The sequence below is a fragment of the Dermacentor andersoni genome, chromosome 1 (assembly GCF_023375885.2).
Source record: "Dermacentor andersoni chromosome 1, qqDerAnde1_hic_scaffold, whole genome shotgun sequence".
Classification (NCBI taxonomy): domain Eukaryota; kingdom Metazoa; phylum Arthropoda; class Arachnida; order Ixodida; family Ixodidae; genus Dermacentor; species Dermacentor andersoni.
The window spans coordinates 368,079,180-368,092,235 of NC_092814.1; the positions used below are offsets into that span (position 1 = coordinate 368,079,180).

Below are 13,056 nucleotides of genomic sequence, written 5' to 3' on the forward strand. Positions count from 1 at the left end.
CCTAGCTGATGAGCTCCAAGTAACAGCACCTCACATTTACTGCGCTCCTGACAAGATGTGTATTTTTGCTGGCAGTCAAGCCGAAGTCATCACTGTCTCCACGTCTGGAATACAACGGGCACTTATTTTTTTCCTTTTGGCATATTATGTTAAAAACCTTGAATATCCATTTGCATTTTACCAAATGCTTGCTCTCGTGCAAAAAGTTGTGCTGCCAGGAGACAAGCTAGTGAAAGGACTGCTTTCCCGTCTGAAACGTCTCTTTGCGCTCCTAAGCAGTAAAAATGTAATCTAGGGAGTAGTGCTGTTCGCGCTGCTTTCCATGTTTTTCACCAACTCTGAAGTGAAAGAACAAAAACCCAACATAGTGTGTGATTTACTTCAACGCGGTTGGTTAGCTCCAAAGGTGGGAGAGGCTTACACCATAAGCAGCTGTTTTTTTTCACGTCTTGCATTGTTTACTTCTAGTCACAAGCAGTGCATTTACTTGCTCTAGTCATTTGTTCCTCTCCCCTGTGGTGAAGTCTGGTTAATTTTATTTCATTTGTGTATTCACAGGCCTCAGAATTTCTTATAAACATAGCTTAAGCATTTAATTCACCCACGTAGATGGTTGTTTTGCAAAATTTAATGCACTCTATTTGCCCTTTGCTCAGTGATCAGATCGGTATATATCTCTGTGCCTGTGCAGAAATCTAGTATTGCAGTTATTAAATAGCATCAATTCTGATGTTTGTCATTTCACACAGTTGTGCTTCAATGACTGTATATGGGAGGTCTCATGGATGGTATTTTTGTATCAGACCTTGTTGAACAAAAAACTTGTAATAAAGAATTTCGTACCTGAGAGTACTCCAACCTATTTTTCGAGAACATTCACAGAATATTAAACGGAACAGCTTATTACAAAGGCTAGGTGCGTAGTTAGGAAGTGAAATAATGACATTGCCTTCAACTACATTAAAACAACTCATTGTCACAATATTATTGCCAGCAGCGCTTTGCAGTATGCTTTTGCTTACCTGAACTAAATTATTATGGCCAATCTACAATACTTATGCATATGTTGCTTCCCCAAGTGTTTTTCTTCATTGAGTGTACTACAAGTAATTTTGTGCCTTTGGAAGATGGATCTTTAATAAATAGTGGCTTTTCTGCACAAGTATGTAGTACTCTAGGAACTGAAGGTATTTTTGCCTTCCACATATTTTAGAGGGACATTAACTCAGAGGCAGTATACGTTAGAAACTTACAGCTGAGTTATATTGGCAGTCAAGCAGGAACTGTCCCCCAAAGGCTATGTTAAATTTAGGGGTTACTTCGGCTATTTATTCAGATGTCTTTATTGTGATTGCGCTGTATTGTTATAGCTAACCTACAAAATCTATCATGGCGTCATGATTCAAAATGTTCTGCATCTCGAATGGGGCCAACATTTTGATGCCTGTCAGTTGCCTCGGATTTCTTCTCGCCACAGATTGTCATGTAGAAGTTTGAATTATGGGACTGAAAGAAAAATGTTTGGGTCGATGCCAATCCGAGCAAATTACATGCTCTCTTTAAAGCTTTAATGAAATGCATTGACAGTGAAAGTCTATTCTTTTATAGTCCCACAATTTAAACTCCAGCATAACTATAATCTGAGGTGAGAACCTAGCCAGCTGGCAGGCATGACAATATCGCCCCAATTCGAGATGGCAATATCTTGTAGTGGAACAGTGCAAATTTTCTTGTTTGGCTATAAAAATAGAATGCAATCAAGAAGAAAATATCCGTATAAGTTACTGAAGTAACTCCTAAATTTAACACATCCTTTAGAGGTTACATTTGCTTTTAGAAAATAAAAGACTACAGCGTAACCTCTAAAGCTGCATATTTTTCAAGGGTAACAATGTACCTTTTATTTTTTATTGGTTACAATGTACCTTGTAATATAATGGTTACAACGTACCTTATATTTTGTATTAGTTACAATGTAACTTATAAGATATTAGTTACAATGTACCTTATAAATGCGAATTTGTGCACCTATACAAAGGTTTACCCAGCTAAGGGTGTAGTGGCATAGATTAAAATGTGTCAGAGAGTAAATCCGAAAAGAACCGAAGCCAACGATGTGTAAAAAATGTGCAGAAACTACAGCTGCAAGCTTATGTTATGCAGCTTTGCCCGATGTCGAGATATCGTTCTTATGAATGCATCACCTATAGCCCTTGTACACATATGTTCTGGCTTTGGCGCACTATCATCGAGGTTAATAAATCTACGCGCAACAAGCGCGTCGCCCTGCATGGTTCCGGTTTCGGTTTTCGCTGCCGTTCGTGATAATAAACCGTTTGTAAATTGTGCTTTTTTATTGGCGATTCTCTGGACAAGGGACGAAAACGAAAACTGGAAATTAAAATAAGCAATACGTAAAATATTTTACACGAAAAGCTATTTCAACATTCTTTAGAGCAACTCTAACCGCTCTAACATTGTAGGGCACTAAGCGCCATCTGTTTCCGGTAGTAAAAATGTGTCATGACGGCTTCCTGTCAATTGAATGTGAGCGTAGCATGGGAGCTTCAATGGTACATCTAAGCTTTCTTGGTTATTTCAAGCTGTTCCTTATCCTTCCGCGTAATAACTCTTTCTTGTACCCAATAGAATACCGATTAGGAATCGTATAGAAGCTCAGAGGCTGCACCTGTCATTCACATAGACAGGTAAGGTAGCTGTTCGCGACCACTTTCAACTCATCTGGGGCGTACATCATTTCTTGTGCGTTATTTATGCATGATTAGGCATCATTTTTCACGCCGCCTGAAGTCCTCGCTGAAAGTGCGCTTTAAATGCACTACAAGCCTTAAATTGACACCCATCGGTAACGTGTTTGAGCCGTTATTTATAGCCCCTATTTTGCGGACTACACTCTAAAAAGAAAGAGAGTGCCGGGCACTCTCTTTGAGGGAGTAGCGGCTTGTCCCATATTTCACTCTCTTTTCGAGAGTAGATCGACCCTCTTTGAGAGAGAGTAGGTCAACTCCTGTTGACAGAGTTTTGTTACTCCACCGCAAGGGATTGCTAGTACTCTTCTGCAGAGTGATAATACTCTTCCCACAGGGAGTGCTAGTACTCTTCCGCAGAGTGCTAATACTCTCACCGCAGGGGTAATAGCACTCCACCAGACCGAGTACTTCTACTCCACCAAGCAGAGTGTTAGTACTCTTCCGAATACCCTCTTAGCGAAGTCCTGGCCACGCATGCAGGCAGGAAATCAGATCAAATTAGGGTCGCTGATACACCGTTCCCTAGGCGGCTCCTCAGAGTCAGTGGCCCAATTCCAAGCGGCCTTCAGAGTAGGCGTGAGCAATGTTATGCAGGATTTGAAAGTCATTTTTCCTGACTATTTGCTGCCTACCATGAGGCGTGACTGCTCGGAATCGGCCTATGCGTATGTGTCCCGAACGCCACTGCGGAGAAAAAAAAGCTAATTAACATTCAATCCGCAATTATCTTCGCACATTTCACAATCAGGAGACACATAATCTAATTAGAACACAATAGTCGAGGGAATCACATACTTATGGAGAACCACATTGCTCTATACATCACGTGGTTTCGAACCCGCGTACACTCGCATCTATACAATTCAAAGCACACATCCTAACCATTCCACCACAGAGCCACCACGCTCAGTTGTGTTCTCTTAGAGGTTATATACATAACAGTGGAGTTTCTCTGCAGTGTGTTGTGCTGTTGTGTACTGGAATACGTTTGCGTTTGCATCATTTCCATTCCTTGCTACGACTAACGAAGGAATACAACGTAGACGACGACGTGAGAACTATTCACGGCTTGTCGTCACCCCAGGAAAATAACAAATGTGCCGTTCAGCTCACGATCGAGGGCTTTTCCAGTCCATGCATTATATGTTCTCCGAAAATACGCTGATACAAAGTATCGTGCCAACCATCCACGTATGTGAATTTAAGTCGCGCGTATACTGGTGAGCATTTCTGTTTATTTTTTCCGCCAGTTCCATTCGTATGTGGTCAACTGCGACGCCAGTACCAGGCATTTTGACGTGCCTCACGCTGCCGTGTAGGCGTTCTTTTCAGGTGCATTAGTTTAGAGTTTGGTTCAGTCCGCTGTGAGCTGTTGTCCTGCATTAGCAGCGGATCGTTAGCGTTTTGAAGAGCATGCATTCCAGCATTTGGAGACTGCTTATGCCGATAGCCGCGTCACATGCATTGGCACGCATGTTTATATGACTAATGTGTCTGTCCACTTGTTACGCGTGCACTGCTCGTATCCTGTGGCAGTGCTCGTTCTAAAAGCTTCGAAGACCATCTACATTCATACGTGTGTTCAATATATATGCACAGGATGGACTTGCCGGCTAGTTGGTTGAGCATTTTAGACGAAACAGCGCAACACAAGGACGACGCAACAACATGGACCACACCACGAAGCGCTGGTGTGGTTGATGCTTTTTTTCGTCCTGGTGTTTGCGCAGTTTCTTCATCCACGATACACGCACACCACAGGTACGCGAAAGTTTAGGAGCATAGGGCGTTAACTTTGTTTTCCCCGTTTCCTCTCAGTGTCAATGGCACAATGCGTTGCCCGGAATTGCGCACGCTTACCCCCATATTGAGAAATGAATCATAACTTGAAGCCCATGCTTGGCTTGATCTAAATGACGCAAGTCGTGAACGCACCAAAAAAAAGGCAGTGAGCGTCTGGGGGACGTTCGCACCAGGCGTCGTTTATATAAAGTCAAGCATGAGCTTCGTATTAATATACATTTCTGAATACGGGGGTTAGTCATCTACTTCTCACAGAAAATGTCGAAGAAACGCCCACCAAAACCAGGCACATTCGTAATCTTAACTAGGCAATACGAAGCTCCATAGAAAAAGAGTGGTATTAAAAGCTTTCAGTATTTTTCTTTACTCCAAAATGGTTGCGCTCTCGTGGCTTCAATGTACACAGATAGTGCAGCGTTAGCTAAAAAGCATGAATTTCCGAACTCCATGCCAAAATAAGCTTGTAAAATTATTTAGGTGCTAGAATCCAGGGTTTGTAGCGATCCTTGAAAACCCTTTATTTCTAAAATGCCATTTTCAAGGCATTGAAAACCCTGGAATTTTTAGAAGTACTGGAAAGTCCTTAAATTTGTACACTTGGCTAGACTTAGCAGACATTGCCAAGCGTTTTTTTTCCCTTCTGTGACACTCTTCGCATGTCACAGAGAATTGTCTGTGGAGGTAATAGAAGGAAAGCGACATCCTTAAAGTTGAAATTACAAAGGAGCTGCAGATACCAGTTTTAGGCACATGGAACCGGCGACAAATGTACTTGGAGGAGCAGAAGCAGGAAGCTCAACAGTTGAGGCATTCAAAGAAAAGCCGTGATGAGTAAATTGAGAGCTACAGACACAATAAAAGGAAATTACAAATGACTATTGCTTATTTGGTGGTGAAAAGCTGAGGCAACAGATGACATCCCATACACTGTCAAACCAAACAGTATTCAAAAACTGTAAATGTTGCAGGTCCAAGTAGTTAATTGTGCTATTGCAGAAAAACTTTGAGCGCTTTTTTGACATGCTTCCTTGTGTGCGTTTAGTCATGGGTGGTGAAAGGCAAATTAGCAGTGTTTCAAATGTTTGAAATCAGTGAAATGCGATTTGTTTTGTATTCTTTTGTTTGCATTAAAGTTAACTATGTTGTTGAACAAGTTATTGCCTGTCTAAACTAAAAAAATCGCACGAGGTCCTTGAAGTTACTGTGTCGGGGCCTCGAAAGTTCTTGAAAACCATTGCATTTTTTTCTTCAATATTGCTACGAACCCAGTAGAACAACTGTCATGGAGTAAAAACCTTGGCTGAACAGGGGCTTATACGAAGAGCACAGGAAGACTAGAAATGCAGTAGTAGGCATGGAGGGCCCTGAAAAGAATTTGCCACATCTGCTCGTCTGCCTTATGTTTCTGCATTGACTGTCACATTTTTAATAGAAGTGCACTTACTGTTGTACTCCAATAAACGCAACATTACCAACTCCAGTGTGGGGCAGTCCTTCAGCCAGTGCAGAACTTTTTCTGTACATCCCTGTTAGCTCTCTCATTTTTCCAGCATTGTAGTACAAGATTTGTTAAACTGGTTTCGCAGAATATGAGCAGTATACTCTTAAATTAGCTGTTTATTTGTATGCACAAGTTCAGGTTCTCAGTTTGGTTGCATGACAAATTGCCATACCTCAATAGATACAAGAAAAAATGTTATTAGAGTTTAATAAAATCCAAACAGTAATAATCACAACAATATAATGACATACATTTCTTTTGGTACGTATACAGCCCATGTCTTGACACTGTATAAGTTCAACTATACATCGCAAGTACTGTGTCCTGACCACTATTACTCACATGTGTAAAACCATCACAGCAATTCTTCAACAAATATCACAGTGATTAGTGACATACACTTTGTAACTGCTTTACATGAGCATAATGTATACAAATGGTCCCTGTGTACCTACACATGACTAGTGCCACCTGAGTACTATTACTCATAGGTGTAAAACCAACAAAGCAGTTCTTTAAAAATATCACAGCGCTTAGTGACGTACATGCTGTAACTCCCTTGTAAAAGCTTAATACAAACACGTGAGCACACAGAAAGCTAGCAGTGGGCCTACATGGAAATACCACCGCCTCAATACTAATTCACAAGTGTAAAACCAACCAAGCAGTTCTTTAAAGAATATCACAATGCTTAGTGACATACATTTTGTAACTAGCTTATATAAGCTTTATACAAACATGAGAACATACAAAAAGCTATCGGTGCACCTACATAGTAGTGCGGCCATCTGAACACTATTATTTGCAAGTGTAAGCTCAACAGAAGAGTTCGTTATAGTGACGCCCATTTTGTAACTGCCTTATACAAGCTTAGTGCAAGCACAAGAATGCGGAAAAAAAATAAATTAAGAACTTGCTCTATGAATACACAAACAGATCAACACAAATGGTAAACACCGCTTTGAAGACACTTGACCGTGACAAAGCGCAGTGCTGTGCCGGTTGAAACTGCCATCCACAAAAGTATTGAGGAATGCTTAAACCACACGCAATAAAGTGCACAAAGACTGCGTCTCTAATGTACCTATTTTAATTCAAATTTCTTGAATATCGCGCTCTCTTGCAGATAAGGCATCTGATCCAACTGACCTGATTTTACACCTGCTAAATGCATACAATGCACTCAGATATAACTGGTAATAATAATTATAAAAGGTATTTAAAAACTTGATAGTATGATGAAGATACATGACTAGAAAAGTTCGGTCCCCCTCGTACGTGTTAAAAAGGTGCAAGTACGGCACATGTTCTTTTTTTCCGCAATTTTTGCATTAATGGACACCCGGGAACCTCGAACCCACAAAAAAAGAAGATACTGCTGTGTTACTAGTGTTATGAATAATTTTTTGTGAAAGCTTTCTACAGACAAGTTGCAGTCTCGTTTCTGGAGGTTGAGCTGTATCATGCAAAATAACATGGAAAGTGGTCACATGAGAGCATGACACTATGCCATAATGTTCGTTTCAGTTGACTCTCTTGCCCTACAAGTCACTGCTCACTGTGACCAGTGATGGAACAGCAGTGTCTGTGTGATTTTCAACACACTTCTGTCCTATGCCATCCTTACCAGAGTTGGTGGCACATAGATACCCAAATTTCGATAGTGTTGCTTTCTCAGGTGGTTGTTTTTGATTTGCTCAATATCAGTTGGCACCACAGCTGCATCAAACTTCTTTTTTACCTCTTCAACAACAACATAAACAACAATCTTATGACACCTGTGTTGTCCTTCTAGTTGCCTACAAAGACCAGTTAATCTAACAACAACACTGACAGTCTCTACTATCTTCTAATGGAGAAGATGTGTGTCCCACCATGTGTTCCACATTGTTGTCGCTATGTGGGCTGGCTGGGGAGGCAACAACTGTAATATGTTTTCATATCTTAAAGTGATGCTTGTACTGTGTTATAACACTTAACTTAGTCTTGCACTTGCTGCACAAGAACACTGGCTCACAGTCGTGGTGAAAAGCTTTTGTATGTTGAGCAAACGAGTTGTATGCACTACAAAAAAAGTCACAGTGATAGCACACATGTTGCTCTACCAGGCCTGGTGCGGTTCCTTCTGACACTGCTGCTGATGCTGACACACTGCTGCTTGCCTCGTACACTGTTGCAGCTGCAGTACACATGGCCGTCTCTGTATCTATTGCTGCCGTGCCACCTGTCATGGTAACTTCAGGTGGTATCGGGCTCACTTCTGCAACAGAGATGTCGTTTGCCCCTTGAGGGCTCTCGTCATCAGGGCCAATAATTTCGTAGGCATTGTCTCCTGCATCGAAGAACCAATAAGAACAGCATGAATTAATAAACATAGCTCTAAAAAGTACGGATATCAAAACTTAACCACAAGCTTTGCACATCAGTGACCAGGCTTAATGAAGAATACTTGCAGGAGGAGTTACACAATTGTGTGTGTACATTACAGTTAAGCCTGATTAGAAGAGATACTCAAGAGGCACGGGAAACATGTCTCTCGAAACCAAAAATTTTACAACACTGAGGAGCCAGACTAGATCACTTTATTATGCATCATCACTAAAGTATGTTTAGATATATCTGAACGAATAATTGCCCAGGGTGGCTTAAAGGGCCCCTAAACCACTTCTCGACATTTTTTGAACATTTCAAGTAAACACGCGCATGAAAATCAGTATGCCGTCACAATTGACGATGCCAAACGCCACAGTGCGTAGCACTGTGGGAGCACCACAATATGAAGAAAACGACCGCGTGCGCCTCTCTGGACCTACCCTGCACTCCCCAGTTTGTCCTCATGACATAAGGATACAACTTGATTGCAGTAATGGCTGCATGTGATCTGAGTTGATTGAAACAAACAATACGTAAGGTTTCCCTGTATGTAATTTTATCAGAGTGCTTTTTAGATGTCCTGCTGGCGATTCTAGCTGCACGACGTTTCTCATGCTTTTTGGCACGATTCCTTTCTTTTTCACTCCACTCTTTTTTCTGGTTTTCTCCCCTTTCCCTTCCCCCTTGCGTAAAATAGCACACCTGAAGTATCAAATCTGTTGAATTATTGTGTGTATCAAACCTGTTAACATGCGGGCTTCTCTGTGGTCTGTGTTGTATTTTTGCGCTGTACAAGTCAATTTAAAATGAAAGATGGCATGTCCCTGCCTTTAGTTTAATTGTGTATATATATATATATATATATATATATATATATATATATATATATATGTGTGTGTGTGTGTGTGTGTGTGTGTGTGTGTGTGTGTGTGTGTGTGTGTGTGTCTCATGTTTTGAAATATATGTACATTCAGGAGTGCCTGCATGCTCTTCTCCCCTGCTCCAGTGACGAAAAGGAGAGCCTTTTTATGTACCATAGTAAAACATTCACAGGTTTTCGCTGTGCCCATTACATCACTTATCATATGGATCTGTAACAATACAGAGTAGCAGTGGTCCATAATACTAACCCATCCCAACGTAACTATAAATTAGCACATACCGACATGCTGTGAAACAGCTGTTGCAAAGCCGCTGGTGCTGGCAATTTCTGCAGCACTGCAGTGGTACAGCCGAGTGCCACCTGTATAGTGACAAATGCATATGCATGTTAGCAACTCACTAGTTGCTGATGGTTTCATAAGCTTTAGACTACACAATGAAGTAATCTAGACAACTTTGTTGGAACAAATACACATAATTAGGACACCATTTAAAGACTAACACGATTAATTGCCCCCAATCTCTCACTCACTAAGGGATAATACTACTGAAACATCGGTGGAGAGCTCAGATTAACACAGCCCATAAAGGACAAGCTTTCTTTGAGGAAAACAGCTATAACAGCGGTTAGTTTTCTTGATCATTTTATGTGCTAGCTTTGATTTAAATGTCATGCAGCACTATAAAATATGAAGTGCCGCATTTCTAGCAGCAGAAGGCGTCGTCAGCCTCATGGTGCAACTGATTTTTGCACTGTTTGTGTCAGTGAGCCGACACATACAAAGACAACCGAATTCACACATACATATACAGTGCCAAGTGCACTCCTCCTTCTGAAAACGCAGCCGCCAGTTCCAATGCTGCTGAAAGGAAAGGTTATATAGAGTGCGAGACTGCATGGAACTACCAATTATGACTGTAAGTGTATGATCTGCTGATTGGAGAGGTAGTCACATGCTATTTCTAGTCTCTTTTAGAAGCATTACTAAAGGATGAATTAAAATCTATTCATAAGTCACGAATTTCAAGCATCCACAGTTTGGTTAAATAACTTGTGAGAAAAAGACATGTTTACCTGGAATAGCAACCTTTTCTCCCGCTGCAAAATTTTCCTTCGAATTAATGAAATAACTTTACAGCGTCATAATATATTGTGTTTCTCGCAACTACTTGCCGGCAGTGGCAAGTTACAGTGTTTATACCTGACTCATTGGGCGACAATACTGCCAAACACAAATGCTTCACGAACACGAGAACACGTCCCTCGCAGAGAATAGCAACCATATATGCCTCTGTGAGACATGATCGCACCTTTGTGGTCAAAATGTACATTAGAACGACACCACCATCTCATTAAAAAAAAAAGCCTCAGTACAAGGCAGCAGCCAACTGCATAATGTGAAATTGCAACTGATGTCCACTTACTGGTGGCCTGTGTTCGAGTCGCTTCTGGCAGTTGACTGGGTGCTGAGAAATGCACGTCCTGGGTTGTCCCTACAAAACGTACAGGGTTATGTCAAATGTTGAAAATAAATATACACCGGCATTTCATAACTTGCAAAACAAATGAGTAAACTAATAAACAACTGTAATGTAAACAGAGTACACATGATAAGATAGGCTGTCAACTGGTAATGCATTACGCGAAAAACCTAATGCATAGGAAAGACTATATTTATACACACGAAGCTGACACACAATTTAATTCGCTCTATGTTTTTCCGTGCAGTATATTCAATTTATTATGTCTTGTGGTTAGAGCAAAATTAGTGTAAATTACGCACTAAATTATGTACCCTGGAAAACCTTTCTTCAATATGCACCTGTGCGTACTTCGAATGAGTAGCGTCATAAAATTTACATACATGGCATTTAACATAGTTGCTGAACACGGATTTCCTATGCCCTGTGTCGTGTACAGTGAGCTACATATATCTGCCCCCCCCCCCCCCCTTTTGTACTAGCCATACTGCGTGCCATTGCACCTATACGCACGTCAATAAACCTCACGACACAGAAATAAAAAAAAGCGCCGATCACCCATGCCTGCATGTTGTAGGGGGCCTAACCTAACCAAGCATGGGCTGTTGCTTTTTATAGTAAACACAGGCACCGTGCTCATTGCAAGTATGTATCATGTCACTAAGCAAATATGCAATTTCATTGTACCACTACTTTTTATCACATGGATGTATCTGTTGAGAGGCAAGACAAAAAGCAGTCACTTCTCAGAACTAATCAGCTTTTTTAAAACACATTTCTAACTTTTCAATGACACTTGCTGCTATGTGTTTGTCTCCAGAGAGCATACTTGATTTGACTTTCCAATCGGAGACATTACATAAATATACCATGTTAAGATGACTGCCTGGAGCACGTGAGAATTTTCATCTTGGTGTAACATACTGTATCTTGATTTTGTTTACATTTGGTCAAATGGTACACCCAATATACCCACATACTAGTTTTCTTGTCCAAATGGCATGCCAATGTATTTTGATTTTTTGACATTGGCTCCTCTGCACTACGTGAAGTCGCGCTGCACTGGCTCTTTCACATCCTCGTCTCCTTGCAGCTGCCTTCTTGCGTTATATAAAGCAGGTGCCTGAAAAATATCGTATGCAAAAGTCAACACAAGGGCATGGTGCAAAACAACATCAAGACAGTCGAGGCCATGGCAATAAAAGAAAGTCTTAGCTCTTAGTCTTCTTAGTGAAATGCATGTAAAACATCCAAATGACTGCAACAGTCAACTGCTAAATTAACTTCAATTTTAGATTTACACAAAAAAGAGATAACGGACAGTTCATCCTCGTTCGGCACGAATGCTCGAATACTCCTGCTAATGAATAGAATATTGGTCATTTTCAGACATCATAGGTCTTCATGAGTCTGGTGTATTGCAAACACCACTTGTGAAACATCCTAAGCACGTGCCCAGTGTGCCCCCCGCACCATCCCTGGTTGTGCCACTGCTGAAGCCATAATTTGAGGATTATAGCTGCAAACATGATGCTCAGTAGGGATCAAAATATTGTGCTTCAGTTCAATGGATATATGGATGTGCCTATAAAAAAGGGCAACAAGGCTTGTTATGGCAAGCTTACCCACATTTCAATACTAACAAGAAAGTTCACTGCGACCTGCATCTAAGCTTACTAAAAGGCATGAACTTATTTTCATGTATGAGGTGCGCAATGGAGTTCATTTTTTACAGACACGACTTACTGCTGCAGTTTGAAATCTAGCATTTTAGATTCTTGAAGGCATGTAAAAGTTGCAGTTAAACCGCAGTTATTAGTTATTACACCAACCTATTGTTCTGTGTACGACAGACTGGTAACACGGAATTAAAGCAACATTTTATTTTGATATTTTATTTCTCTACTAAAAATATTCAAGCGATAAACACATTTTGATCTGCCATGCAATAGCAAAATGCACACATTACGCTTGTAACCCCCAGAGGAAGGCTGATTTAGCTATTCATATGACATAACTCTGACACGCCAACTCGTAATAGCAAATGCAAAGGCATGTCCAAAACAATAAGCGTACGCAAAGCGCCCTTGCAATCGTAATTCCACACAGCAGCCCGTTATATTCGATGCCGATGGATAACTAGCTGCTCGACAATTCACCGAGTTCGTAGACATAAGCATCCTTTCAGTTTCGCACCGTGCACGAAAACCGCAACAGGAGACAAAACCAGACCTACCTATAATC

The 13,056-nt window shown here is 40.9% G+C and overlaps 1 long non-coding RNA gene across 1 annotated transcript; it reads right to left on the reverse strand.

Annotated features, from left to right (window-relative positions):
• Positions 1–7,799: 7,799 nt before the first annotated feature.
• Positions 7,800–10,828, reverse strand: LOC140215394 (uncharacterized). Its single transcript, XR_011892347.1, has 3 exons — positions 10,756–10,828; positions 9,611–9,691; positions 7,800–8,407 (listed from the first exon to the last, which is right to left on the reverse strand). It is a non-coding gene; the product is annotated as an uncharacterized lncRNA (long non-coding RNA).
• Positions 10,829–13,056: the final 2,228 nt, after the last annotated feature.